We start from the raw sequence: 6,932 nt of genomic DNA, 5'->3' as shown, positions 1-6,932 counted from the left end.
TCTTCTTTCACTCACTTTGCCTGTTCTCATGTGCCTAATGATGATCCAGTTTTCCTCTGATCTGCCTCCCTCAGCCCCCCTCAGCCCCCAGCACATAATGCTTTCTGAGCAAACATCTTTGCTCTGCTTTTTTTGTTGACTTCTTCTCCTTCTCCTTTGTTTCCCCTCTTAAGACTTTCTAGCTACATTTTCCTCAGCTACAAGTATTTATTCATTTTTCTGAAGTATTTCATTTTGCTCCTTGCTTTTATGATTTGGAAGGAAAGTTTTTATGTTCCTTTTCCAAACATCGCAGTTTTGTTCACCATCCTGACTATAAAATTAGACTTTACAGAAGTCTGAATGAAGATGACTGGATTTTCTCATTTACTCTCTCTGATCTTCAATCTTGTCAATTTGGGTTTGAAGACCTTGATTGTAATAATATCTTACATTTCTATAGCACCTACAGTTTACAAAGATTCATGTCTATTATTTCAATTGGTCCACACTCATGAACGCTGTACAGCAGGTAGGACATGTGTTACTGTTTCTATTTTATAGAAAAAGAAGATGCAGTTCTAACTGGTTAGCCTGTCCACATGGCAGGGACTGTGAATAGCAGAAGCTGGCTTTGTATGCAGATCTTTGGATATCTTTTCCGCTGTTCTTACCTCTTCCTCAAGCTGTTTCTTTGAGTCTTTAGTCCTTTAATTTCTTCCTCCATTGTCCTCTAATAATAAGTATGCTACTAAAACATTAGCACAGTTTTCTACCTCCATTTTTTCTACCTGGAACCCAAAAGAAAAGAGCACATCCCTAGTATCTGAGGCAGTGGCCTACTCTATTTTATTTATCTGAATCATCCTAACCTCAAGGAATTTACATTCTACTGGGAGGAAGCAACATGTACCCAGAAAAATATAAAATTATTTACTTAAAGTGTACAAAATAAATTCAAATAATTTTGGGTGGTGGAGCAGAGCATGTTGGGGAGGATGGTAATCCTTGGGTAATCAGGAAAGGGCTTTTGTAAGAGGCAAATGTAAGCTAAGCTTTGAAAGAGAAAAAGGGGTTCCAGGAGGTACAGGAGAAGAAAGAGACAAATCCAAGTACATGGAGCAGTCTGTGCAGAGTCCCAGAGAAGTAAGATGGATTGTTTCATAAAAGAAACCTGAACTAGGTCAGTTTGACTTGAATGTACAGTGAATGAGGTGAAGTAATGTGAAATCATTCAGGCAATAGAGGTTGTGATGGGCTTTAAATGCCAAGTGGAGATCTATCTTGCTGACACTTGGAAGCAACCAAAGACTCATGAGCAAAAGAGCCACGTTGTCCGATATACTTTAGGAGTATTGATTTGGTACTTTGTGGAGTTGGGATTTGTTGAACGTAGAAAAGAAAAATGAACTAGTAATGTTGCTTTCTTCTCTCTGACAAAACAGTCTCCTGAGAAATTTGAGAAACAAATTGTTTGACAAACAGTGGAGCCATATTGATCCCATCTTCTGACTATAGAGGCAAGTCCTTGTGCTCTCTGGGGCCACTTGTCCAGGACACATGATGGGAGGAGATTCAGACTCTGCTAACCATATTATAGAACCACATCAGGGTCCTAAACTGGAGAATTTAAAATTTTTTATTACACAGCACTTGGCCTGGCATTCCTTGCCCTTTCAGTTTCTATTCTAGAAATACCTTGATCTCCAGAGTTTGCCAGGTTTGTACACTTCATGGCTTCTTCCCCTTACATGCCTGTAAGTGTTTCAATATGACTTACAGAGACTCATGTAACCCTGATGAGTAAGGAGGCTTAGGAGAAGAAAGGTCTTTTTTAACCTCATTATCCTTTCCCATGGTTGAAATGCATATGCGTTATTTTTGGAAGACATATGGTACACCAGGGTCAGGGTTGCTCAAGTCAATGAAAAAGTTCATTCAATTTATTTATTTCCCTTTTCCATCCACTCTCTCCCTCCTGCTTTGCCAGAAACTGTAATGCAGAAGTCATGACGAGGAGATAAATAAGAGTCTCATACCTTTGTAAAACTGTGAAGCTGAGTTGCAAAGTGAATTGCAGTTTTAATCAGTATAAGGATGTCCAGATGTGAGGGAGAATTCAGTTATCTTCTAGTGCCTGGGACAGACAGCTAAAATAAAAGAAACATCTATTCTCTTCAGGAAGGAAAGGTATACACCTGCACTATGATCTGCCTGACTTTCTGTCCCCATAATTAAATTTAATCATCAAACAGGTAATATTAGCTAAAGTAGTAAGTGCAGGGCATTGGTTGGGAACTTCAGACACCTACTCCTTAATGAGAAAAAGAATGAAAGCAGACGTTACTACTTATGTATGAGCGTACATATGTTTATGCTCTCTAACATGCACAGGGTCAGATGGCATCCACGGAAACTGCAACTTGCAGAATTATTATGTACACTTTATGTTTTTAAACCAATGCCATACACTTCTCTATGAAGTCACTGGAGTAAAGACATGAAGGTAATTTACTGGATATAGGATTAGACCTGAATTCAGGAAGACCTCAGCTCAAATCCTGCTTTAGATACTAACTATGTGACTCCGGGTAAATAATTTAACCTCTTAGTCTCAGTTTCCACATAGATTAAATAGGGATAATAATACCTACCTCATAGAATGGTTATTAGGATTAGATGGGACACTGTTGTAAAGTGCTCCATAAATATTAGTTATCATTATCACGAGTTATGATATGTGATCTTTGTTTCATCAAGGATAGGAATTAGAAAATGTCTAGAAGAAACAATAATAATGAGAAAAAGTATAGCATGCAACCAAAATAACTCAACCTTGGATTTTTCAGTCTAGTAACTGATAGTGAAAAATGGGAAGAGAACAGTAGAAATGACATTGCACATCAATTATAATAGTTTTATAATAAAATTTAACAGAAGAAAATTGATTTCTATAACAATGAGACCAAAAAGTGCCTAAAAAGCAATTTAGTCAGAAAACACTTGACTTACCTGTCAAGCAGAAAGAGATGGAAGCCAAATGCAACAGGATATAAACTCATTATAAAATGAAACAGATGGGTGATGGATTTTTATGAGCAGTATTTCCTCTAAAAGCAGAAACAGGCAGTAGAAGATAAAACTAGTTTAAAGAGAACTCTTGGCAAGAGATCCAACTGTGGAAGGAAGAAAGGAAACATACATTTATTAAGGATTTATTAAGTGTCCAAGGCACTGTGCTTAAGCGCTGGGGATGCAAATTTAAAAAAACCAGGGTGGTGGTGGGGAATACAACACACAAAAGGGGAACTGAAGGGGGAGATAGAGGAGATGAAAGTACCTAGTGTGGGTACAGTATTTCAAAATCTGGAAGTCAGGTTCAGATGATTTCAGGATGAAAATAAAAGAAGGGCAACAAAGAAAAAAATGGAAAAGATCTGTAAAGATTTTTGTAACAAACTTTTCACCATTCAAGATTATAGTTCCACCACACTTCGATTCTAATATTATTGTTCTTGTTGTAGTAACACAAAGGAAACATGAGCTGCACAAATCTGGAGACATCTCCATCCCAAATGTTCAAATGGGCTATTTGTGTCCAACCTGTAGTACAGTCTTCTGAGCTATCATTGGGCTGATCTGCCACAGATGAACACACTATATTTTGACCTCAGCATAATGATGTCACTGGTCTTCTTCAAGTACAAAGAACAAAGAACAAGAATAACGATATTAGAATTGAAGTTTGGTGAAACTATAACACCTTCTTTGATGTGGGCATGCCAAACTGTATAGCCTTTTGCCAGTATCTCCCAGGTCTCACAACTGACACTAAAGTTCTTCAGAGAGACCTTGAGAGTGTTCTTGTCTGCTTCTTTTGACCTCCATGTGAGCTCTTACCTTATGAGTAAAACAGTCTTTTAGGGCAATGTACATTTGGCATTCAAACAATGGCACCAGTCCATCAGAGTTTTACACTTTGCAGTGGAGTTTGAGACTTGGCAGTGGCCTATATTCCCACTTTCCTATTTATAGAAAATATATGCACAGAATCATCTACATATACATCAAAGACAGCTTTGATGATAGCATTATTATGAAACAAGCAGACTTTTGTAAGTGATATAATGTAATGGACCACATCGTTATCATTTCACAATAGTCAAAAAGATCTAGGGAATGAGATTCCACTATATTGTTTATTCATTATAGAAAGAAACTTTTGATTTGGTAAAGCCAAAAAGGCTCTCTTCCAACAAAAATGTCCATCCAACTATAAAAAACCACTGAAAATTCTTTGAAAGATAGAAATAAACATGTTCAGTGATGCTGTTTTTGAAGATTAGGCAAGGCATGTGAAATTGCATATATGCCCACAGTATGTTTGCCACTGAAATGGAGGCGATCCAAGGCAGTGATCATACTGAAGAAAGATTCCCTGTGGATGGTGAGGTGTTCCCAGATGTTCCTATTTGTGAATGACATTGTTATAGTTTCACTGAGTCCCAGACCACTGCTCAGTTCAAATTCAGCTTTGCACACTTACTGGCGATAAGAACTTGGTCAAGTCACTTTACCTTTGTCTGTCTCAATTTTCTCATCTCTAAAATAAAGATATAGGGCTTGGAGTCATGACACCCCTGCCATCTGGAAAAATCTGTGTAAAAATTTTTGGCCCTCCCTTCATACCAGAGAAGAAATCTGAATTATGATGGTGTTAAAAGATAAAATGCTGATATTATACAATACTAGACATATATCTTATGAATTTCTGAATTTCTAAACTTTTTCTGTGTCAGATGCTGGTCTTCATGTGTTGTCTGCAGCTTCTGCAAAACTGCCCCCACATTCCTACTTAATTTACTATTCCCACCTGTGATATATTGAAACCACAATGGGGAAAGTCATGATGTGGAAGGAATAATTGTCTTAGCACCTATCTCATAAGGGTAGTGTGAGGATAAAATGAGATCATTTCTATAAAGTGCTTTGCAAATCTTAAAGCATCATATAACCACTAGCTATTATTACTTTAATTACTCTTATCATTATGTCATTGATAAGGACATTTCATTTTAGCATTCCAGAGGATACAGTGCTGGAAAATTCATCTTCCTGAGTTCAAGTCAAAGCTTGCTAGCTGAATGACCCTGGGCAAGTCACATAACCCTGTTTCCCTCAGTTTCCTCCTCTGTAAAATAAGCTACAGAAAGAAATGGTAAACCACTCCAGTATCTTTGTCAAGAAAACTTCAAATGGGGTCATGGAGACTTGGACATGACTAAAATGACTAAATAACAGAGACTCCCTGCCAAGTTGACATCAAACCATTAATGACTACTCTTTGAGTTCAGTGATTCAACTGGTTTTAAACCTATTTAATTCCCCTTTTCTACTTTTTTTCTTCAAAATAATATTATGAAATACCTCATTTAATGCTTGTAGTCTAGTCATTCAGAGACTAATCATAGGTTATATCCAACCATATATCAAGTGACGCTTACGATGTCAAGATTTCCTCCTTATATCAGGACCTCCAGTTTATCTTGTTTGTTGCTTAATCTTTGGACATTCATGTATAGATTTTTTTAAAGCCATCGGTTTTTCTCTTAGCCCCTTCTTTGATTTTACCATCTATGAAATTATGTTTTTTTCCTCCACTGTAACTATTCTTTATGATATCTAGCATTGTGGCTATACTTAGGCAGTTTTCTCTCTTTCCCATACTTTTCCAGTGTAAAGAATTTTTGCTTAGATTTTCAAGACACCTGACAAGTCAGATTTTTATCATTTGTAGCTATATTTCATCCCTGGCCATACAAGCTGTCATATCTATATTGTAAGCCATGATCTAGAAGTCGAGTTCTCATTTGCAGACACCAGGTTTTCACTTCTTAAATTAATTGTTTCTCTTCTGTATCTCTAGTGGACAATTCTAACAAAAACATGACCTGTAACTCTGAGGTCTTTGATTTCTTGCCCCAGACATTGTAATCTTTGACAATACTTTTAAGTTCCTTCTGAGAACATCATTTGTGCCCACATGAGCTACCTAAAGTCGATTTTGTTCATCCAATTTTGACAAGTCTTTAGAGGTTCTCTATTATAGCTTGGATCACAGGATCCTATGAAGACAACAAGCCTCTCTGTTGCTGTCATTAGTCCTCATAATAGCTTTCTCTGTCCTCCTGGGCAGGGAATTGCCATTTGCCACTACTTGCAGAAATTCCCTTTGACCCTTAACTGCATGATCTCACTTGTAGGTCTATAGTAGCTTTCTTTGGAGAACAAGCAGCTGGTTCCTCTTCAGATCATCTCACTCCCTCCTCTTGAGGAAATATCTCAAATCTGGTTTTGTTTTTTGTCCTTCTCTGACTTCTCTCCTTTTGTGTGATACTTCCACTCTTCAGCCTCCTAACAAAGGTCAAGCCTCACTGTCTCCCCCTCAGATCCTTCTCCCTCCTGCTTAGACTTGACCTCACTTCTGTCTCTTTAAAGAATATTTCATGATTCCTTACAACTTAGGTCTTCCTCAAGTCACTTCACTTGAAGAAAATAATAAGCTTACACTAGGAACATAGATCAGATCACTGAAATATAGCAAAAAATATAAACATTGCTCACTCTATGAAAGCCACTGCAACATCTTCCCTCCTGTCCATCTTGGCTGAGATTTTCAGATTTGGTTTTTTGACATTGTTATGCTAAATTCTTTTTTAAAATCTTTGTAGCCAGTCATCACTTCTTAGTGACTTGTCAACCCTTATGTCAAATCATGTTCCTTTACCTCAACAATTCCAACAACCACACCGTATGTCCCTTTTCTCCTTCCACTATCCTCTTACTGTTTCACTAACTTGTCATCTTCAATAATCCATTACATCAATTCAATTTCCTCCTTTAAAATAAAAAGGGAAAATCTCTTTACTTTTTCCCTTCCTCTGTCAATTACT

The sequence above is a fragment of the Notamacropus eugenii genome, chromosome 4 (genome assembly GCF_028372415.1).
Source record: "Notamacropus eugenii isolate mMacEug1 chromosome 4, mMacEug1.pri_v2, whole genome shotgun sequence".
NCBI classification, from domain to species: Eukaryota; Metazoa; Chordata; class Mammalia; order Diprotodontia; family Macropodidae; genus Notamacropus; species Notamacropus eugenii.
This window is presented reverse-complemented; position numbering follows the sequence as displayed.